Here is a 23,639-nt window from a genome sequence, read left to right as displayed (position 1 = left end):
CCTATATTTATCGCCCCAAGGCGGCCGTGAGTGCAGCATCTGGTTGCCTCTTGAAAAAATTTCCCCCCCTTTACGAGGGGATTTCCTACTTTAATTTTTATTTTTTAAGCCTCAAGCCAGGACAGCTGGAGAGTACAAACTCCAGGAGCGGGCCATATCGTTTTTGAGAGCCTTTTGTCTTCGGGCTTTTGCAGTCCCGTGTAAGTCGTCCAGCACTCGGATCCCGACTCGGAGCCTCCTTGCTCCAGCCTTCCCTGGGGTCGCTGGTGCCACCTGTGCACTGCGAAGCGTGCCATAGCTCCTCGGAGCCCCTTTTGTCCTGCACTAGGCCTTGTTAGAAGTCCTCCTGGCGGGGCTCGGGGTCGTGGGGGGTGGGGAGATGATCGCTGCAGCCAGCAGCTACCCCATGGCCTCCTTATAAGTGGGCGATTTGCACTCGGACGTCACCAAAGCCATGCTGTATGAAAAGTTCAGCCCTGTGGGGCCTGTGCTGTCCATCCGGGTCTGTCGCGATATGATCACCGGGCGCTCTCTGGGTTATGCCTACGTCAACTTCCAGCAGCCAGCTGACGCTGAGAGGGCCTTGGACACCATGAACTTCGACGTGATAAAGGGAAAGCCAATCCGCATCATGTGGTCGCAGAGGGATCCCTCTTTGAGAAAGTCTGGGGTGGGAAATGTCTTCATCAAGAACCTGGACAAATCCATAGACAACAAGGCACTGTATGACACTTTCTCTGCCTTTGGAAACATCTTGTCCTGTAAGGTGGTCTGTGATGAGAACGGCTCTAAGGGCTATGCTTTTGTTCACTTCGAGACCCAAGAGGCCGCCGACAAGGTCATCGAGAAGATGAACGGCATGCTTCTCAATGACCGTAAAGTGTTTGTGGGTAGATTCAAGTCTCGCCAAGAGCGGGAAGCAGAGCTTGGAGCCAAGGCCAAGGAATTCACCAATGTTTATATCAAAAACTTCGGAGAAGAGGTGGATGATGGGAACCTGAAAGAGCTCTTCAGCCAGTTTGGTAAGACCCTAAGTGTCAAGGTGATGAGAGACTCCAGTGGGAAGTCCAAAGGCTTTGGCTTTGTAAGTTACGAGAAGCACGCGGATGCCAATAAGGCTGTGGAAGAAATGAATGGAAAAGAAATGAGCGGGAAAGCCATATTTGTAGGCCGTGCACAGAAAAAGGTAGAAAGGCAGGCTGAGCTAAAGCGGAAGTTTGAGCGGCTGAAGCAGGAGAGGATTAGCCGGTACCAGGGGGTGAATCTCTACATTAAGAACTTGGATGACACGATTGATGATGAGAAATTAAGGAAAGCGTTTTCTCCCTTTGGATCAATCACCAGTGCGAAGGTGATGCTAGAAGATGGGAGAAGCAAAGGGTTTGGCTTTGTCTGTTTCTCCTCTCCTGAAGAGGCGACCAAAGCTGTCACCGAGATGAATAGACGCATTGTGGGCTCCAAGCCTCTGTATGTCGCCTTGGCCCAGAGGAAAGAAGAGCGGAAGGCTCACCTGACTAACCAGTACATGCGGCGAGTGGCGGGGATGAGAGTACTCCCTGCCAGTGCCATCTTAGATCAGTCCCAGCCTGCAGCTGGTGGCTACTTTGTGCCCGCAGTTCCGCAGGCTCAGGGAAGACCCCCATATTACACGCCTAACCAGTTAGCACAGATGAGGCCTAATCCACGCTGGCAGCAAGGCGGGAGACCTCAAGGCTTCCAAGGAATGCCTAGTGCCCTGCGGCAGTCTGGGCCTCGTCCAGCTCTTCGACATCTGGCTCCAACTGGTAATGCTCCGGCCTCTCGTGGCCTTCCTACTACTGCTCAGAGAGTCGGGTCTGAGTGCCCGGACCGCTTGGCTATGGACTTTGGTGGGGCTGGTGCCGCCCAGCAAGGGCTGACTGACAGCTGCCAGTCTGGAGGCATCCCTTCAGCCACAGTTGCTGCCGCCTCTCCCAAGGCTGTGACTCCATACAAGTGCGCCTCCAGTGTCCACAGCCCACACCCTGCCATCCAGCCGCTGCAGCCCCCCCAGCCTGCAGTCCACGTCCAGGGTCAGCAGCCCCTGACTGACTCCATGCTTGCTGCAGTGCCCCCCCATGAGCAGAAGCAGATGCTGGGGGAGCGTCTGTTCCCGCTTATCCAAACAATGCATTCAAACCTGGCTGGGAAAATCACCGGGATGCTGCTGGAAATTGACAACTCTGAGCTGCTGCACATGCTGGAGTCCCCCGAGTCCCTCTGCTCCAAGGTAGATGAAGCTGTGGCAGTCCTGCGGGCTCATCATGCCAAGAAAGAAGCTGCCCAGAAGGTGGACACTGTTGCTGCTGCTACCTCTTAGACAAGAAAAAAAGAGTCAAAAGCCAAATGACCCCTCATGGCATCCAGCTAAGGTCTGAAGACGTCCTAGTTTGTCTGTGGACCTCCACACCAGGGACAAAGTTGTAAATTCAATAGGTCATTTTGTATCAGAGGTCAATTATGAAGCACGTATAAATTTCAACTGTAAGAATATATTCTCTGGGTTCTGTTGTGACCCAGATGATACTTTTTTTTCTTTTCTATTGTGGGTTCTGGGTTTTTTTCCCTCATCCCAGAGATTGGTTTTGATGTACCCAAGACTTAAGTTTGTCAAATAAAGGAAATAAAATCTCCATTAAAAAAATCATGGAAACTGAACAACTCTACTCAATGATCTCTGAGTCAAGAAAGTGTTAAGGGTAGGGTGGTGGGGCCAGGGTTACTGATCTCATTTGTGTGCCAAGTGCAACCCCCCCCCCCCGGAAACCATGTCCTTAGGATTAGTCGATGTTCATTTTCTGAAATATTCTTCTAACAAGATATCTGACTGCCAGGAATGCTTCATTTTGGTCAGAGTCCATCTACCCCCAAACCACCCCACCTAGTTCATTGTAAGTGCCCCATGGTGCACAGGAGAGTGCCGAGACTTTGTAGTACTGGTTGAGAGTACTCTCTCTGGCCTCCAGAAAGGAATGGAGATCTGTGCCCATGAGACTTTGAAGAGAACCCAGAGAAGGTACATGGTGTCAGGATGGGCTAAAGAACAGGCTGAAGAACAGTATTTGAATGCTGTGGTCGCCAAGGCCTTGTAAGGGTCACCATGGTACCAATACCCACAGTATGCAGTATCCTGCTCCCCAGCAGCCTTAATAGTGAGTCTGCTGAGTTGATTGAACAATAAGGTTCAGAAAAAAAATAATCTTAGACTTGAGGCACCTGGTTGCTAGGTTACCATGCTCATAGGTAAAGATGGATCAGACATATAGGGGTGGGCATTTAAAATTTATTTCAAACTCCAGGACACACAGTCTATTTAGTGTGTCAGGAAATAATACTACAGCAACAGAAAATACCTGGTTCTAGCACTTAAAAGTATGTGTTTCATCAAGGGTGGCAATGGCATGTACATGAGAGTTTATTCTAGAAAAATATCCCTGTAGTGGCTATTCCTGGTTTTCAACTTGACTATATCTGGAATGAACTACAATCTAGAATTGGAAGGCTCACCAGTGATCCTAATCTGGAGGCTGGGAGATAGAAGTTTCTGGCTTGGATCTTGGTATGGAGATCTTGAGGCACAGTGGCTATGAATTCCAGAAGATTAAGACAGGGAGATCTCGGAGTTCAAGGTCATCTGCGATTAAAGGTGTGGTGGCACATACCTTTAATCTGGGCTACACCTTCTGCTGGAGACCACATAAGGACATTGGAAGAAGAAAGGAAGGAAGGCTCTATCTCCTTCGACTGCTTGCCATGTTGTATTGAGCAACTGCTTGATCCTTGGACTTCATTCACAGCTGCTGCTGACCATTGTTATGGAGTCGGACTGCAGACTGTAAGTCATTAACAAATTCCTTTTCTCTGTAGAGACTACTCATAAGTTCTGTGACTTGAGAACCCTGACTAATACAGTCCCCAACAAAGGAAATGCGATATGTTTTTACATGCCTTTCCACATACCAGATAAGACATCCTTCCATTTCACCATTTCTTTTGGTCTATCAGGGTCTGAACTATGTCGATCGGCTGCAGAGCGACCTTGCCCGTCAAGATTCAAAAAATTAAGTGTAAAGAGTGCCATAGATACAGCTACTCTTGGCACTGAGGGCAGAGTCTCATCAACTCCCCTCTTTTGTTTTATAAAATAATACTTGAGTGTATGATGGGCACGTTCCACAATGCCCTGTCTTTGAGGATTATAAGGAAGGCCAGTCAGGTGAGTGACATCCATTTGATGACAAAATTGCTGAAATTTAGTAGAGGTATATGCTGGCCCATTATCAGTTTTAAGAATTGTGGGCTTGCCCCAAGCACTCCACGCTTCTAAACAGTGCTGTATAACATGAGAGGCTTTCTCACCTGTTAAAGGTGTAGCAAACATAACACCAGAGCAGGTGTCAGTGGAAACATGTAAATATTGATTTCTTCCAAAGGAGGAAATATGAGTGACATCCATTTGCCAGACCTGTAATGGCCTGATGCCTCGGGGGTTTACCCCTACATGAGGAGTAGGCAGAAATTGACAACAGTTTTGACATTGGGTGACAATGTCACGAGCTTCCTTCCTGGTTAAAGTGAAATGGCGGCGTAATGTTTCAGCCATAATTGGAAGAGTTTATGAAAGTCCCTTGCAGCCTCTGCCTGTGAGGGCAGAGCAGCAGCCACGATTGTAGTGGCTTTGTCTGCCAAGTCATTTCCATGAGACATGGGGCCAGGAAGGCCAGAATGAGCCCTAACATGAGTAATATACAAAAGATGTTTTCTATGTAACAGGGCTGACTGAATTTGCTGAAAAATGTGAGCAAGCTTTCGAGAGGGTCTAATTAAGCCAGCAACTTCAAGCGTATTAACTGCATTAACCACATATAAGGAATCAGATACAATATTTAGCGGTCCCGGAAAAATTTCAAGGTCCTCTAGAACCACCAAGCACTCTACAACATGGGGTGATGTCTCATTATATTGTTTAGATGTTACTTGGCCATTTACTACATATGCACCTATACCAGATTTGGATCCATCTGTATACACTACTACCCCATCCGGAAGTGGGTGTTGGGCTGTTACTACTGGAAACACTATGGCTTGGCTTAAGGCAAACTGTGAAATTGGATGTTTTGGATAATGATTATCAATTTGTCCTGAATAGGAGGCAACCAAGACTGCCCAATCATTAGTTGTTGCTGCCAGGGTTTGAACTTGAGCAGAGGTATAAGGCACAATTAGCATATGAGGTTCTTTCCCAAAATGAGTAATGGCTGCTTTTATCCCTGGAAGTGCAAGTTGAGCAACTGCATTAGGATACCACTCAATGATTTTTGCAGGGGAAGCATTAGGGTGGACCCACAATAAGGGTCCATTTTGCCACAAGTTAGTTGCTGTTGGTAACCGTGCAGTTTTTAATTTGCACAATTCAAATGACTTGACTCATCTATGCGTTGTAATTGAGCATCTTGTAAGGCCTTTTCTATAGTTTGTAAAGCGTGACATGCAGCTTTCATTACAGTCATCCAATCGCCGGGGGTCATTGCCAGAATAGCAAGCCTTTCAACTTGGGCTACAGTAAAGTTGGCATTGACTCCATAGTTACGGGCTGACTCCGCAAGTTCTTTAATCTGTATATACTCCACCGGAGCGTAAACTAATCCGCCGTTGGCGCCTTCAAAGACTGGAAATGCTTGCTGCAGTTTTCTCTGTTCCTCTTTTGAAATGAATGAATCTGAATGATACCTCTGCACATAGGGCGGAGGTGCACTAGGATCCAGAGGTCGAGGGTCCGGAGAACGTGCAGCGATTTGACACTTGTCTCTAGCTGCTTTTGCTTTCTCTATGTTATTCTGTGACTGATTAGCTCGTCTTTCATCTGGCTGGCATCCAGCCTCTTCTTCCTCTAAGTCTGTTTCCTCAGAGGAGCTAAGTTCCTTATCCGATTCTGAGCTACTGACAGCTAGTGCCTTGAACTCATTTAATGGCGGGTAGAGGCTCCTTTCCTTATGTGCCTCCCCAGCTGATCTCTCTTCTTCTCTCCCTTTCCATACCTTTTTCTAAGCTCTCCCAGGGCATTTTTTCCCTTATATTTCATTTTCTTGGGCTCAAGACCCGTGGAAATGTCTTTATTCTTCAGTGCACCTTGTTTCCTCTCAGCTCTTACTCTCTCTCCCCACTCTGTCTCTGATAGACTGTCTTGAATTTCATCTAAAACTTTCTGACCCACTTCAACCATTTGCTGACAATCCTCATCTGTTAAGCATGATCTCACCAGTTTCCACAATGGCATGGTCCCTGCTTTCAGTTTGCCGTTCTGCTGTTCCCTAACTAGATCTACTTTCAGTTTGTCCCAAGAGGCAACAATTAATGACCCCGAGCAAGCATACCATGGTGCCACATGGTCTATCTCCCTGACAAATCCCTCTATAGTGTTAGTGGCGATTTTCAGGCCACACTGCTTCAAGACTGACCATAAGGCCGTTACTACAGAGAGGGAGATACCCATACTGGTCGCTGTCCAGGCGTGACCGAACTGATAACCAGTCAGCAGTTCCAGCTGTGGAAGGAAAATGAAACTGAAAGGGAAGGAACAATCGCCGTGAAAACAATCACAAGGGCGTCTAACTCTGGAGAAATTTCAAGAGTGTACCTACCTTACAGAGCCTTAATGTCCTGCAGTTCTGATTCTGCCCCGGGAACGGGGGGATCTCCCTGGCACTGGTGTGATGGTAAAAAGTTCCCGGGTTCCTTGGAGCCACTTGTCCCAAGCTATCATTCTCGCAGGCAAGAACACACTCGGACAACCAGATTCTTCTGCAGCAAAAAGCTTTATTGCTTCTTCATGAGGGAAGACCCAGACTCCGGAAAATGGTGTTGCTTATATAGCCCTCAGCCATGGCATTTCAGCACCTGATGTGGCGTGTAAGCTCCTGATTCATTGCTTGCCCATCACCCCATTACTATGACCCGAGATGGGCAGTGACGAGGCATGAGTTCACTTTCCCACCTGCGTACAAGGCTTGTTTACTAGTTAGGCAGAGTGGAGGCCGGCACCATCTTATAATGACGATTGCTCGCAGCACGGCTCTCCACAGTTTTCTTTTTTAAGATTTATTTATTAGATGTAAGTACACTGTAGTTGTCTTTAGACACAACAGAAGATGGTGTGTGAGATCTCATTACTGATGGTTGTGAGCCACCATGTTGTTGCTGGGATTTGAACGCAGAACGTTCGGAAGAGCAGTCAGTGCTCTTATCTGCCAAGACATCTCACCAGTTTCTTTGTTTTAATTTTGTGATTTTTATACTTTATATTAAACAGTTTTACACACTTTCTTCAACCAGACATTTCTCACACTGAGTAATTATGTACAAAGTTTATTTTTTAATTCCGTATATCATTTTGCTATTGTAAAAGTGTACAATACTTTCAGTATTCTGAATGAACATTCAGTCACTTAAATCTGAAGCCTGCATAAGTTTCTGTTTTTACTAATAAATATCCTACTTATAAAACCGTAAATATTGTTTAAAAAAAAAAAGACATAGTCTTCAAACTAGTAGGATTTTAAGGTAGAATGAAACATTTGGAATGTCTAAGCCAAGCACAATGAGACAACTAAGATAAAACTTAAAGTGAAAGATTATTGAACATGTAATTGGTTCTCAAACTGGCCTGGGGTGGAATGGTAGAGGTGGGTAGAGAGCAGCTGTTAATCAGAAGCACTATGTCTTGATATTTGTTAACTTAATCTTTTATAAGAGTCAGTGATTTGCATGTGTGTATGTGAACGATGTGTCTGTGGAGCTAAGCAGAGTTCATGAGATTCCCTGAAACTGGAACTACAGACAGTTGTGAGCTCTACAACAGCAGTTTGTGCTCGCAATTGCTGAACCATCTCTCCAGTTCTGTGCTTTGATTTGAAATAAGTACTGTGGCTGTCTTACTTACTCACTTATCAGGCATACTACACATATATTGGTGTATTTATATGGAGGCTAGAATTCGAAGGTGGTATCTTGCTCACTTTTACTTTTTTGAGGCAAAACTCACTGAAACTGGAGTTCACCAATTTGCTAGATGGACTGGCCAGCAAATCCCCAGGATCTTCCTGTATTTGCTTCCTCGAAGCTTTCAGGTTCTTATGGTAGTGCAGTAAACATTATACTGACTGAGCCCTCTCTGTCAGCTTCAGACTTATTATTTTGTAAACTTCATTATAAACGTTTATTGTAGAAAACTTGTCTCCTAAATAGAAGAATGGGAACTATTATTACACATCTCTTTCTCATATTGCCTTGTCTAACATGTAACATGTTGATTTAACTTCAATTGGCTATCATACATAGGAGGCAATATTTATATCACGGAACTTAGTAAATGGAGCAAGTCACAGTATTCTCCTTGTTTATCAACTCTTGGCAACTGAACACAACAGTTTCAGACACATGAGAGAATAGTCCTAAAGCTTCATGATTTCATTACCCAGCTCCAGTAATTTCGTGAACAGTATTTGGTCTACAGATATGTATTGTATGCTGGGAGTGTATTCCTTTTAACAAGACACCCAGTGTCAGTTTGCATTCAAGTGATACTTTTTCCTTCCCAGAATGTACATTAAAAAGAGTAAAACAGCCGGGCGTGGTGGCAAACGCCTTTAATCCCAGCACTTGGGAGGCAGAGGCAGGCGGATTTCTGAGTTCGCGGCCAGCCTGGTCTACAAAGTGAGTTCCAGGACAGGCAGGGCTACACATAGAAACCCTGTCTCGAAAAACCAAAAAAAAAAAAAAAAAAAAAAAAAAAGAGTAAAACATACCTAGAAAGCAAACTAAAACCTGTATGTTACGTAAAACTGTCCTAGAAGTGTTCATTCACCAAACAGCTAAGAATATTGTTAAAAAGCAGTGACTTTTGAGCCTTATTACCTATTAGGCAGTGACCTTGTCACTTTACTTTTACATTATGTACTAGCAGCTGATGTTCAGAACTCTCAATCAGATAACCTTAGTTTTTCTTAGAGATGTCAAAGTATAGGCTTTTTAACAAGTTGGTGGTTGCCTGTTTTGGGGGAGTTAGGCGGTGCTGGGAATGAATCCCAGGACCTCAAAATGCATTTCAGACTAAATGCTAACCACCAGCCCAGTTTTCACATTTTTAATGTAGTTACATGGTTTCTGGTTGTGTTAATAGTCATAAAATAGTTTGATTTTTGCCTTGCTTCCCTTAAAATGTGCTATATAATATTCCTTTTATTTTTATAAACTTGTTTATATAAAGAATCTTAATTTTTATATTCTTTTGTTTTGACGGTCTTATGTATACAATGTTAGTCCTGAACTCACTGAAGCCAAGGATGACAACTGTTCCTCCTGCTTCTGACTTCCATGTAGTGGGAGAACAGGCTCCTACCACCACATTTGTTTTTTTGGGGGTGGGTTTGGTTTTTTGAGACAGGTTTCTCTGTATAGCCCTGGCTGTCCTAGAATTCACTTTGTAGACCAGGCTGGCCTCGATCTCAGAAATCCCCCTTCCTCTGCCTCCTGAGTGCTTGGATTAAAGGCATGGGCCACCACGCCCGGCTACCACATGTGATTTAGAATCTTTCTTGATCATATTGGTGGTACTGGTCTGTTTTCTTGGGCAAACTAGGATACAGTCCTGACCAATTGCTCAGATCCCATCTCTACTCGGTTCACAGGCACCACTGGTAGAACATTTCTTTTTAAGAAGGTAGTTAACTTGCAGTACATTGAAGTTCAAGATCAGGTCATGCCACATTGTTTGAAATGTGAGCTGCCAAATAGTAAACTGGATGGATCTATGAGTTTGCTACTGAAGATTGCCAGTGTTATACGGAAGGCCGTGTGATCCTGGAACGTGCACTAGTTCGAAAGAGTGAAGGCTTTGAAGAGCACATACCATCTGGTAACTCTTGAAGATAAAAGGTAAATCCATCTTTTCCCAGGTCTCCTTTACTGAACCGTGGAACAAGAGGTTGTGAGAAAAGCCAGTTGTGATGAGGCAAATGCAGTCAGAGAAAGCCTCTCTGAAAAAAAAACCACACACAAAAAAAGAGGTTGTGAGACTCTAAAATGGAACTTTTTTTTTTCAATTTTGTATTTTCCATCCAACAGTTTGTAGAGAGAATTTTATGCATATGCTGTTAATTTTTTCCCTGTGTTTACTTCTTGAGGCAGAAGAGTTTGCAGCTACATGGTGGGCTATGTGAGGGGAAAATGGGGTAAAAAGAGGGTTTATGTGTACATTTTGAGTGGAAAGTATGTCAAAGCATGGTTTTCAAATTTACTTGGGCTTCATTTAAAATTTTCTTTTTAACCCGGTTATTTCACTTAATTTGCTAGCTTCAAGAAGAGATCCAAATCTGTGCCCAGCATTGGAGGCTCAGTGTTAGCATGACTTGTGCTGGCCACTGTGCCATCTTCTTGTTGGAGAGGAACTCTAGCACCAAAACCCATTCTTCGTGTTAGTCTTGACCTACAGATGTCACCATCACTAGCTCCTTGTCACCGTGGACTTGGTGTTGATTGGGAATTTTCTGAAATGGGGCAGAACTGCTTGGTTGTCTTTTCCCATGTAACTTAAGCATAGTAATATAAATGATAATTTGTAGTTGGAAGAAAGAAAAAAACATTTTCTAAGAACACCAACTGCCCAGAATTGCTTGCTGCCTTAGACATTAACTTGAAAGATAAGTCAGTTAATGCTTCAGAAAAGTTACTGTTTGTTGAGCAGCATCAGAAATGCCATAGCTATTTCCTCCTAAAATCCAATTTTAATACTGACCAAGAATATATAAAATTTCAGTAACAACCTGACTTCCTTAATACCTACCTAGGGGCTTTAAAGTAGTCTTAAGCATTTCATCTTTGAACGTTCCAAAGTAATTTGAAAAGTATTCTCAGGAAGCAATTCTTTGTTGAAAACAAACTTTTCTGTTTTGATCATTGCTTTGAGAGTCATAAAAGCATGGTTCTTTACCAAAAGAAAATGGTAAGATATAACAAACATTTTGTAGTTTTAGATGTAAAGTATAGATATATTGACAGTGGTGGCTCGATAAGACAGTAGAGTGTGTTTAATGCTTTATGGCATTCTAAGATAAGGCAACATTTCTAACAAAGTACCTGCCTTCCAATAATTAATAACTTATACAAGTAGAATGTGCAGAGCTGTAGAGTGAGAGCAGTTTTGTTTGAAAACAAGAAAGGTTGAATGTGACCTTTTAAAATTAGAATGTAATCTTTTATATATACACTTATAAAATCTGTTATCAGTATCTCAAATCATTACTGTGTTCAATTTTAGTTGAAAACACTAAATTTTCATACCAGATGATGAAACATAAGGTTATATAATAAAAGTAAAAGAAGCAGTGTGTTTACTCAAGACATTAGGGCATAGGATTATTAACTGACCTCTTCTGGTAATCAACATCTCATTTTTTATCCGAAAAGAAAGTATGAGGCATTATAAATCTTTTGTTACTCACCTACTTTTTTCACCTTTAATAGGTATGTGATTTTGTGTGTCACACATGTATTTATAGTGCATTAATTCTGAAATGCTTAAAAATACAATCTTTTTTAATAGAACATATACAGAAAAATATACACTACCATATGTAGGATGATGAAAGAACGACTATGTAATCGAGAAAAAAAAACTTTTTTTTAATCAGCATAATTTTCTTTAATTTCCCCTCTGCCCCCAGTTTCACAGTAGCATTTCATATTACAGTTTAACCTGTCAAGTGAGTATAAAGTGATTGTATATTTGCAAGTTAGATGACATGAAAACAGAAATGAGGCCAGTGGAGTCTCCGGGCACCCGCAAGGACCCGCACAGGATTCCGCAAGGGATCCTAAGGCCTCTAGTGAGTGGAACACAGCATCTGCTCCAATCCATTCACAGAGAACCCAAGACTGCATTAACTAGGGAAGCAGGCATCCTGGCCTGAGGTGCGGTGTAGGAAGCCGTGATAATACGTGCCTTCACTAGATGGCGCTAAGCTCCATTGTGCGCATGTGCTGGAGCAAATGCCTGCCAAGTCACTAGTCCGTCCCCCGGGACATTTGAGACTGTGGGTGGAACCGCCAGTAGTATTAATACGTCACACCTGTGGGTATATATAGCAACACGTTTCTATCCTTCTTGGTTCTACCTCACGATTATGAATAAAAGTAACCACGAAAGGTCTTGACTTGTGTTCTGTGTGCGTTCCTGCGGGACTGGAATAGCGCAGGACAGTGTGGCACAAGTCCCTTCCGGTCCACTTGAGCACCAGGGTGCCTTGCCAGTGGAGTCTCTGGACACCCGCAAGGACCCACACAGGATTCCCCACGGGATCCTAAGACTTCTGGTGATTGGAACACAGCTTCTGCCAGGAGGCAGGTTCGAACACCAGATATCTGGGCACCTTCCCTGCAAGAAGAGCTTGCCTGCAGAGAATACTCTGACCACTGAAACTAAGGAGAGAGCCAGCCTCCCAGGTGGACAGATACCAGGTAACAAAATTAATCAGGATCAAGTTAACGAGCTAAACAGTCCCATATCCCCTAAAGAAATAGAAGCAGTCATCAATAGTCTCCCAGCCAAATAAAGCCCAGGACCAGATGGGTTTAGTGCAGAGTTCTACCAGACCATCAAAGAAGATCTAATTCCAGTTCTGAACAAACTATTCCACAAAATAGAAGTAGAAGGAACTCTACCCAACTCATTCTATGAAGCCACAATTACTCTGATACCTAAACCACAGAAAGATCCAACAAAGATAGAGAACTTCAGACCAATTTCCCTTATGAATATTGATGCAAAAAATCCTCAATAAAATTCTCGCTAACCGAATCCAAGAACACATTAAAGGAATCATCCATCCGGACCAAGTAGGTTTTATTCCAGGGATGCAGGGATGGTTTAATATACGGAAATCCATCAAAGTAATCCATTATATAAACAATCTCAAAGACAAAAACCACATGATCATCTCGTTAGATGCAGAAAAAGCATTCAACAAGATCCAACACCCATTCATGATAAAAGTCTTGGAAAGGTCTGGAATTCAAGGCCCATACCTAAACATGATAAAAGCAATCTACAGCAAACCAGTAGCCAACATCAAAATAAATGGTGAGAAGCTTGAAGCAATCCCACTAAAATCAGGGACTAGACAAGGCTGTCCACTCTCCCCATACCTATTCAACATTGTACTTGAAGTCCTAGCCAGAGCAATTCGACAACAAAAGGAGATCAAGGGGATACAAATTGGAAAAGATGAAGTCAAAATATCACTTTTTGTAGATGATATGATAGTATATATAAGTGACCCTAAAAATTCCACCAGAGAACTCCTAAACCTGATAAACAGCTTCGGTGAAGTAGCTGGATATAAAATTAACTCAAACAAGTCAATGGCCTTTCTCTACACAAAGAATAAACAGGATGAGAAAGAAATTAGGGAAACAACACCCTTCTCAATAGTCACAAATAATATAAAATATCTTGGCGAGACTCTAACTAAGGAAGTGAAAGATCTGTATGAAAAGAACTTCAAGTCTCTGAAGAAAGAAATTAAAGAAGATCTAAGAAGATGGAAAGATCTTCCATGCTCATGGATTGGCAGGATCAACATTCTAAAAAAGGCTATCTTGCCAAAAGAAATCTATAGATTCAATGCAATCCCCATCAAAATTCCAACTCAATTCTTCAACGAATTAGAAAGAGCAATCTGCAAATTCATCTGGAATAACAAAAAACCTAGGGTAGCAAAAACTCTTCTCAAGGATAGAAGAATCTCTGGTGGAATCACCATGCCTGACCTAAAGCTTTACTACAGAGCAATTGTGATAAAAACTGCATGGTACTGGTATAGTGACAGACAAGTAGACCAATGGAATAGAATTGAAGACCAAGAAATGAACCCACACACCTATGGTCACTTGATCTTTGACAAGGGAGCTAAAACCATCCAGTGGAAGAAAGACAGCATTTTCAACAAATGGTGCTGGCACAACTGGTTGTTATCATGTAGAAGAATGCGAATCGATCCATTCCTATCTCCTTGTACTAAGGTCAAATCTAAGTGGATCAAGGAACTTCACATAAAACCAGAGACACTGAAACTTATAGAGGAGAAAGTGGGGAAAAGCCTTGAAGATATGGGCACAGGGAAAAGATTCCTGAATAGAACAGCAATGCCTTGTGCTGTAAGATCGAGAATTGACAAATGGGGCCTCATGAAACTGCAAAGCTTCTGCAAGGCAAAAGACACTGTCAATAAGACAAAAAGACCACCAACAGATTGGGAAAGGATCTTTACCTATCGTAAATCAGATAGGCGACTAATATCCAATATATATAAAGAACTCAAGAAGGTGGACTCCAGAAAATAAAATAACCCCATTAAAAATGGGGCTCAGAACTGAACAAAGAATTCTCTCCTGAGGAATACCGAATGGCAGAGAAGCACCTGAAAAAATGTTCAACATCCTTAATCATCAGGGAAATGCAACTCAAAACAACCCTGAGATTCCACCTCACACCAGTCAGAATGGCTAAGATCAAAAATTCAGCTGAAAGCAGATGCTAGCGAGGATGTGGAGAAAGAGGAACACTCCTCCATTTTTGGTGGGATTGCAAGCTTGTACAACCACTCTGGAAATCAGTCTGGTGGTTCCTTAGAAAACTGGACATAGTACTACCGGAGGATCCAGCAATACCTCTCCTGGGCATATATCCAGAAGATGTCCCAACTGGTAAGAAGGACACATGCTCCACTATGTTCATAGCAGCCTTATTTATAATAGCCAGAAGCTGGAAAGAACCCAGATGCCCCTCAACAGAGGAATGGATACAGAAAATGTGGTACATTTACACAATGGAGTACTACTCAGCTATTAAAAAGAATGAATTTATGAAATTCCTAGGCAAATGGATGGACCTGGAGGGCATCATCCTGGGTGAAGTAACACAATCACAAATGAACTAACACAATATGTACTCACTGATAAGTGGGTATTAGCCCAAAACTTAGGATACCCAAGATATAAGATACAGTTTGCTAAACACATGAAACTCAAGAAGAATGAAGACTGAAGTGTGGACACTATGCCCCTCCTTAGAATTGGGAACAGAACACCCATGGAAGGAGTTACAGAGACAACGTTTGGAGCTGTGACGAAAGGATGGACCATCTAGGGACTGCCATACCCAGGGATCCAACCCATAATCAGCTTCCAAACGCTGACACCATTGCATACACTAGCAAGCATTTGCTGAAAGGACCCTGATATAGCTGTCTCTTGTGAGACTATCCCGGGGCCTGGCAAACACAGAAGTGGATGCTCACTGTCAGCTAGTGAATGGATCACAGGGCCCCCAATGGAGGAGCTGGAGAAAGTACCCAAGGAGCTGAAGGGATCCACAACCCTATGGGTGGAACAACATTATGAACTAACCAGTACCCCCCAGAGCTCTTGACTCTAGTTGCATATGTATCAAAAGATGGCCTAGTGGGCCATCACTGGAAAAAGAGGCCCATTGGACGTGCAAACTTTATATGCCCCAGTACAGGAGAACGCCAGTGCCAAAAAGTGGGAGTGGGTGGGTAGGGGAGTAGGGGGGAAGTTATGGGGGACTTTTGGGATAGCATTAGAAATGTAATTGGCCCGGCGGTGGTGGCGCACGCCTTTAATCCCAGCACTTGGGAGGCAGAGGCAGGCGGATTTCTGAGTTCAGGGCCAGCCTGGTCTACAAAGTGAGTTCCAGGACAGCCAGGGCTATACAGAGAAACCCTGTCTCGAAAAATCAAAAAAAAACCAAAAAAAAAAAAAAAAAAAAAGTAATGTAATTGAGGAAAAGATGTAAAAAAAAAAAAAAAGAAAACAGAAATGAATTATTTTTGTAAATTAGTTTTCATCTTCTGTGACATCTAATTCTTCATCATCTTCATCTTCTACTTGTTGGTCAGTCCTTGTTCAGCAGGTGGACATCTGTTGAAAAATAACACACGAAAAAATAATTTTTTTACATGTCTGGCATCTTTTTACCTATTTTTATGAGAAAGGGACTATAGAACAAATATTTCAGAAAATAAGTTCCCTGTGATTTTTAAGGTTGAAGTCTCTATTTCTATATCTGATTCTAGTAGTATCCTTCAGTAACATAAAATACCATTACTGTGTATTGTGAATTAAATGGTAAGTTAAAATAAGTTAAATTTAAACAGCCTTTCACTTTGATAATCATCAAAGAGGATGGTAGAACCAGGTAAGTCTGTTTGACAGCAGCAATGCTGATAATAGAAATGCTGTGTTATGGATTGAAAACATAATACTAGCTATACATGTTTCGTTTCCCTTGGATATCTTACTTATAGCTTCTCTGAGGGTGATCTACACCACCCAGGATACAATGGGCAGTGTTTGAACATCAGAGGTGGTTGTGTTGTGCATGTGTATTGCTGCAGACAGATGTTGCAGAATATCTCTACAGTATACATACAATCTTAACTCTACCTAACTCCCAGGAACTTGATCTCAAGTTAGTAGGGTCTGTACTGGCTAGTTTTGTGTCAACTTGACACAGCTGGAGTTAGCACTGAGAAAGGAGCTTCAAGTTGAGGAAATGCCTCCATGAGATCCAGCTGTAAGGCATTTTCCCAATTAGTGATCAAGGGGAAAGCCTCCCTGTGGGTGGGACCACTCTGGGCTGGTAGTCTTGGGTTCTATAAGAGAGCAGGCTGAGCAAGCCAGGGGAAGCAAGCCAGTAAAGAACATCACTCCATGGCCTCTGCATCAGCTCCTGCTCCCTGATCTGCTTGAGTTCCAGTCCTGTCTTCTTTCAGTGATGAACAGCAATGTGGAAATGTTAGCTGAATAAACCCTTTCCTCCCCAACAACTTCTTGGTCATGATGTTTGTGCAGGAATAGAAACCCTAACTAAGACAGTGTGTAAGCCTTGTACTCATAAATGTGTTATATAGGTACAATGCCTATTTGAGAGTAACAATATTAATCCCAATTTTATATCAATAAATTCATACCAATAGAATATTTACAATTGTATGAAATAAATACTCCACCAATATAACAGATTATAACTTCAACATGTATCAATTATAAGGATCTACCAATGTAAGATATACCTATGTAATGTTTTGCTTGAGTAAATTTGCTAACCTATCTCTATTTGTCTATTTTATAATTTCTGTAATATTACTATATCTCCCCCATTTCTCTTCTACCCCCTTTTTTTTCCTAAGAAGGAAGATAGAGACGAGGAAAGGTCGAAAGTCCTGAGTTTAAGCTCTCTAAGTCCGTTCCTGTCCAAAGCTACTTTTGTAAAGTATCACTTAATGACTACATGTCTATAATTCAGAAAATAACCAGAACCATGCACCCCAACATAAGGAACTCGATCGATGATCTTTTGTCTGCTTCCCGCTGAATTTGGGTGAACAATTCCCTTCTGGGGCCCCAATGGGAAATAGGAAAATTGGCTTTATCAAAGGAGAGCTAGTTGGATGTGCTGAGAAAGTTCATTGTTTAGCTGATATCTTGATTATGACAGTCTGAAAGTCTGGAGAGGCAAGCTAGGTGTTCTGAAAAAGTTATGGAATCAAGCCTTTAAAAGAAGCTTCGGTGTAGTTGAATCAAATGCGAAGCTGGAATGGAAGGTCCCTGAATCTCTGCATCCCAGATTGTGAATCTTTTCAGGGCTGTCTTTCTCTTCTTTCATCCTGTAGTATACAAAAGTTAAAAGCAACATATTGTTCTGTAAATACATTCAAATGGAGTGTGCAGGGTGTGCAAATTGATTAATGAAAAATAAAGATCACTGCCTTTCTTTAGGTTAGTGTGATCACATAAACTGTAATATAACTTTGTATACATGCCATTGTAAATGATGGTATGTAATAAGTCGTGAGAAATTTGTACCTAGTAAGTGTTATTGGCTATGTATAGACATTTTAGTCTCAGCCAGGCCCAGAGATGTCTCCATATGCATAGACATAAACATCCCCCCCTATACATCACCTATTTTGTTGATTATGTTAGTCTCCCTTTTTCTTCTCTGTTGCCAAGGTCTTCCTTTGTTATATCTGAGTTTTATCAACTTGAAAGGAACCCAAAGCTTTTCTTTTCCTCTGGAAACAGACATAACCCCTCTCCCAGCATAACGCATTTTCCATTCTGATGTCAGAGTATCCTTAATATTAACAGGTTGGTTTAGATGAATAGCTTTTCCATAATCTAATGTCTTTCAGCAGCTGTGGTGTTTTGTTCATCAGCATTTAAATTTTTTAAGGTAAATAAAGCACTATGTAATCTATCTTTGGGGGTTCTTGTAGATCCCTATTTATTAAGCATCTCCTTTGGAGTTTGATTAGATCTTTCCACAATCACTTGTCCTGCAGGATTGTGTGATATGCCTGTAACATGTTTTACATTATACTTTGTAAAAAACCGCTTCATCGTCATCGAGATATACATAGGGCCATTGTGCATTTTAATTTGTATGGGTATTCCCATAATGGTCATAACTTCTAACAAATGTGTAATTACAGAAGCAGCTTTTTCAGAGGCTAAGGCTGAATGAATATGTGTCTATAGTATGGTGCACATATTATAGTTTACCAAACTATAAAATGGAAGACATCCATTTGCCAAATGTCACTTCTTTGGGCATCCGTAAAGTTCGGGTAGGCAATGGCATTTGGTTATATAATGAGCAAGTAGGACATTGTCTCACAATTTTCTTGGCTTGTTGTCAAGTGATAGAGAATTCTTTCTTTAAACCTTTGTTGTAAATGTGCCGTTTTGTTTTTAATGGAATTCTGAAGCCCCTAGTACACTTCCTATCAATAGCTGGTCAAATTCACTATTACCTTGTGCCAGAAGGCCTGGCAGACTTGTATGTGATCTTATGTATGTTATATATATACTGGATAACTCCTATTTTTGATCATTTGTTTTAGTTGAATAGTCAATTTAGAATCATCCTGAATAAATTCAGCTGTCTCTTTGTGTAAAACCTTTTCTGAGAGTCACTATACTGAAAGACTCTTGAAAATCTTTTCACACCATGATTATTGCATTTAATTTAGATTTTTGAACTGACTTATAAGGACTCTCAGCCACCTTATTTACATCTTCAGATTCATATCCCGACTTTCCTGATTTACTGGTATCAGTGTAAAATGTAGTAGCAGCTCCAGATATTGGAGTTCCCTTTATTATATGAGGGAGAATCCAATTAATTCTTTTTATGAAATGAAGCCACGTGCTTTTAGGGTATCTGTTGTTAATCTCTCCCAAGAAGTTACTGTATGCCCTTTGCCAATATTCATCTTGTGTCCCAAACGAGGCAATTTCTGTGTAAGTAAAATGTACACAATTTCAGTTGGATCCTTTCCAACTAATTGACAAAGTCTCATTTTGTTTCCTTTTAGTATTTAATTTAGAAACGTTCTTAATGTAGATTTTTAGTTTCTTACTCTGTTTATGTGCTAAAAATATCCATTCTAAGATATAATCTTCCCTCTGCAAAAGAATTCCTGTAGGGAATGAGTAAAAGGTAAGATAACCAAGATGTAGGCCAACTTTGTGTCAATATGTTCTAGATGTGTATCCTGTAATTTCCTTTCTAACAAGCTAACTCATCCATCATCAGTTGATAGTTTCCTTGGGCTATTTAAATCTTTATCACCTTGTAAGGTTTGAAATAAATTGTTTAGCTTTTGAATGGCCATAGCCAGTTATTATATCCCAGTAGCTTCTAAAAATCATTAAGCTTTCTTAATTGGTTTCTCCTTATTTGTACCTTTTACAGCCTAACCCTTTCTAGACTTATTTTATACCTTAGATAATTAATAGAATCCCCTTTTAGTATTTTTTTAGGGGCAATTTGCAATCTCCAGCATTACAAGGGTTTTTTGGTTTGGTTTGTTTTTTTTTGTTTTTGTTTGGTTTTTACTTCATCAAACATTTCTTTCCACAATATTTTTATCTGGATCAGCCAATGGGATATCATCCATATAGTGACAAATAATGAATTGGGGAAATTGTTTGTGAATAATTTCCATTGGCTGTTATACAAGATATTGACACAAGGTAGGGCTATTTAACATTCCTTGTGGCAGGGCTTTCCAAACAAGGACTATCCACAACAATCGAACACTTTATTCTACAAACCTGACTTATGTGGGGAATGTACATTATACTTTGCCTATTTAATTCTGGTCCCTTGGCAGGATATATCTCTAAATTTACCACTCCTTAAGAGCCAAGGCAAGTGCTATCTTTCCCCTATCCAGTAGCTAGCAGCTCCTAGTCTTACTTTTAAGGGTAGTTGTAATGATACTATTTTTGTTCAGATGTCTCTACAACTAGCCTTAAGTTTCTCTAGTGAATGGGAACTCTGTGTTATCTTTGCAACTATTCCAAATAAAGGATGCTAATTAATTCCCCCCACCAATGAATGCTAACTCAAACAATCCCCAATTTGTGGAAGCAAAGAAGCAAACTAAGACTAAAGGCTGTCTCCATATATTTTGACCCTTTAATACTGTACCTTGTGTTGTGGTTGACGCCAACCAAAAAAAAAATGTTTGTTCCTAACCATATCTGTTATTTTTCTATAGTTACAGATCATAATGCAAAATACTGTTTTCTGGTGGTCTTAGGTGACCTACAGGTTTGAGAACCACTGCTGTGAGCCTTCTAATACTGCAGTATACAAATGGAATCTTGATGTGCTCTACACCCTGTCTTTATATAGAATCAATAACTATGATTTATGAGAAATATTTCATGCATATAAAGCCAGTTTTGGTGTTCATCTTCTCCCACAGCCACATTCAATATGTATTATATTGTATCTGTATCATATATTGGTAGAGCCGTGACATTTGAGGATGTTCTTGAGAAAAAACAAAACAAAATCAAAGCTGGTTTTACTCATGCAAGCTACTCCTAATTCAATAAAAATCTAAAAACCTCAGACATACATTCACACAAAAAGGACTGGGAACTTTGATCACTCAAACACATATCACATATAATGGAACTGCAACCTAAACGTTAAAAGAATTTTTGTTTTCACATATTGCTGGTGGCTCTTAATTTGCCTTGGCAATGTAAACAATTTCTTATAATTCCAGCATTTGGAATGGCATTTGGCTTAATAGGTACTGCAGTTATCTCTCAGATATCTTAGGATGTAAGGAGCATAATTTCCATCTCATAGTGTGATATACTATATACTTAGATACTTAGATACTTAGGTATCTAAGCCTGCCAGAGCCAAGCACCAATCCAAAAGGCACCCATCTAACAAAGGTAAATTCAGAAATCAGTATCCAAACCCAGATGAAGAGAGGGCTGCATTAGAACACAGCAACAGCTAGAGAAATATGGCACCTCCAGAGTCTAACCATGATTCAACAGCAAGTCCTGGAAATTATAGTACAGCAGATCCACAAGAAAATGACCTTAAATCCAATGTTTTGATAAGCCTTTAAAGATGAAGTCTCTTAAAAAGAAATACAGAGTCTGCATCAGTTTACCTTGGGCACAAACTCTGCAGCCAGTCCTACAGCACCCAGAGGAGTCTTCCCTCCGAGGTGTTCTAGCATGGCCTGAATGTTAGGATCAGGGGTGAGTAGGCCACATCTTTTCCAACACTGAAAGATCCTGACAGAATATAAAAGGACACAGAAGACCTGAAATTGGCAAGATAGATGTCAGTGTTAGCAGAACTAGCTTCACTGATTTAGAAAAATAGAGGTGCACAATGCTCTGGCCACTCCTTGAACCTGTGTGTCTGCCAATGTTCTGACCAGGTGTGTGCCCATTGCTGCACCTTCATTAGACTCTTTCCTTGTACCCCTCCCATACCCATTTCTTGAGAATAGACATTGTTTAGATCTGGAAATCCCCTACTCTCCCCCTTCTCCTTCCTCCCCTGAGGGTCTATAAAAAGTGGGACCTCTTTCCCCTTCGTGTCGACTACTCTACCCCTGTGTGGGATATGAGTCCTCCCCAGAGCTCTGGCTTTCCCGAATAAAGCCTCATGTGGTTTGCAACAAGCTCGGTCTGTCATGAGTTCTTGGGTCTCTGCTATTGTCCTGAGGCCTGAGCAAGGGGCTCCTTTCTGAGTATTTCATTTGGGGGCTCCTCCGGGATCGTCATGACCACCCAAGTCTCTGAAGACCCACTTGGAGGTGAAATTTTTTGTCTAAAAATATTTCTGTAAGCCAGCTAGGTTCTCTGCTGAAATTTGCAGCCGCGAGGTTTCCTGAGAAAAGGAGACCTTTGCCTCGGGATGAGGCACTGTGTGTGAACAGCAGACAGTGCTGGAATCACTGGCTGCTGCTCACTCTGGGGGATGCCCTGAGCGAGGGGAAGGATTCCAGGAGTCCATCTGGGGCGGGGAGTGTACTCCCTTGACCTTCTGCATTTCTGAAGCCCTGAGCAAGGGGAAGGACTCCAGGAGTCCATCTGAGGTGGGGAGTGTACTCCCTCGATCATCTGCATTTCTGAGTTGGTTTTGTCTGTTTGATGGAAAACAGGCATCTGTCAATGTGTGTTTGTTTTTTGTGTCTGTTTTCAGGTATTTGTCAGTGTGTGTGTGCGTGTTTTGTGTCTGTTTTCCGTGATGTTGGACGGACTGTAACGACCCCCCCTAAGTTTGACTTTAGACCACTGGACTGAAGTTAGATCAAGGGCCCATAATCTTTCAGTAGAAACTAAGAAGGGACCTTGGCAGACTTTCTGCATTTCTGAGTGGCCGACTTTTAATGTAAAATGGTCACTGGAGGGGACTTTTGGTTTGACTCTTATCTTTGAAGTTAAAGCCATTGTTTTTCAGAGCAGACCTGGGTTCCACCCGGATCAACAGCCTTACCTCATTCAGAATTCACCGCCATAAATCAAACCATGGATTCCCCCACGCCTCTCAGAGCCCTCCCCTGGCTGCTCCCATGCAGACGAGTGGGTCAGCATAGTGTCCTCGCTTCCTGCCCTAAGAAGCAGTCCCTGCACCCAGCTCTGAGATTGCTAAAGGCACAGTCTGAGGACTGAGGACCTGCAGCTGGGACCCGGAGCCAAGCCCAGAGTCCCCCAGCAGATGAAGCTCCTGACACCACTTCTGCCTTTTCCTTTGGGAGCTGTGGGCAACCCACCCACAGACAGGCAGTCTCTGCACACCCTCCAATATTGGCCTTTCTCATTGGCTGATCTGTACAATTGGAATGCTGGGTTCCCTATGGACCGGCCAGATTAGAACTACAACATGGCTCAAGGTAAGGAAAGGTTGACAGTTTACCAGCCGGGCTCTAGTCTAAAGGGAGCGATGAGATGCCCCACCAATTTGGCTAAGGTAAGAAAAGTGATGCATGGCCCTACAGAGCCCCCGTCTGTTTTTCTAGAAACATTGATAGAAGCTTATAGATACTACACTCCTTTTAACCCGACCTCTGAGGGTCAACAAGCCGCAGTTGCTAATGCTTTTCAGGATTACATGCCATGGCTTTATAAGATTTAGTTAAGGAGGCAGAGAAGGTGTATCACAAGAGAGAAACAGAGGGAACGTGAAGGAAGGAACAGGCCAGAGA

At 42.0% G+C, this 23,639-nt stretch overlaps 2 pseudogenes; both read left to right on the top strand.

The window, feature by feature from the left end:
- The first annotated feature begins 379 nt into the window (after nucleotides 1-379).
- On the top strand, nucleotides 380-2,410 carry LOC147004412 (polyadenylate-binding protein 4 pseudogene; annotated as a pseudogene).
- Nucleotides 2,411-9,592: 7,182 nt separating this feature from the next.
- LOC147004411 (protein yippee-like 5 pseudogene) lies at nucleotides 9,593-9,942 on the top strand (annotated as a pseudogene).
- Nucleotides 9,943-23,639: the final 13,697 nt, after the last annotated feature.

Source organism: Mus caroli, unplaced genomic scaffold (assembly GCF_978045245.1).
Source record: "Mus caroli unplaced genomic scaffold, Mus_caroli_1 scaffold_6, whole genome shotgun sequence".
Taxonomy (NCBI): Eukaryota; Metazoa; Chordata; class Mammalia; order Rodentia; family Muridae; genus Mus; species Mus caroli.
This window is presented reverse-complemented; position numbering and strand designations above follow the sequence as displayed.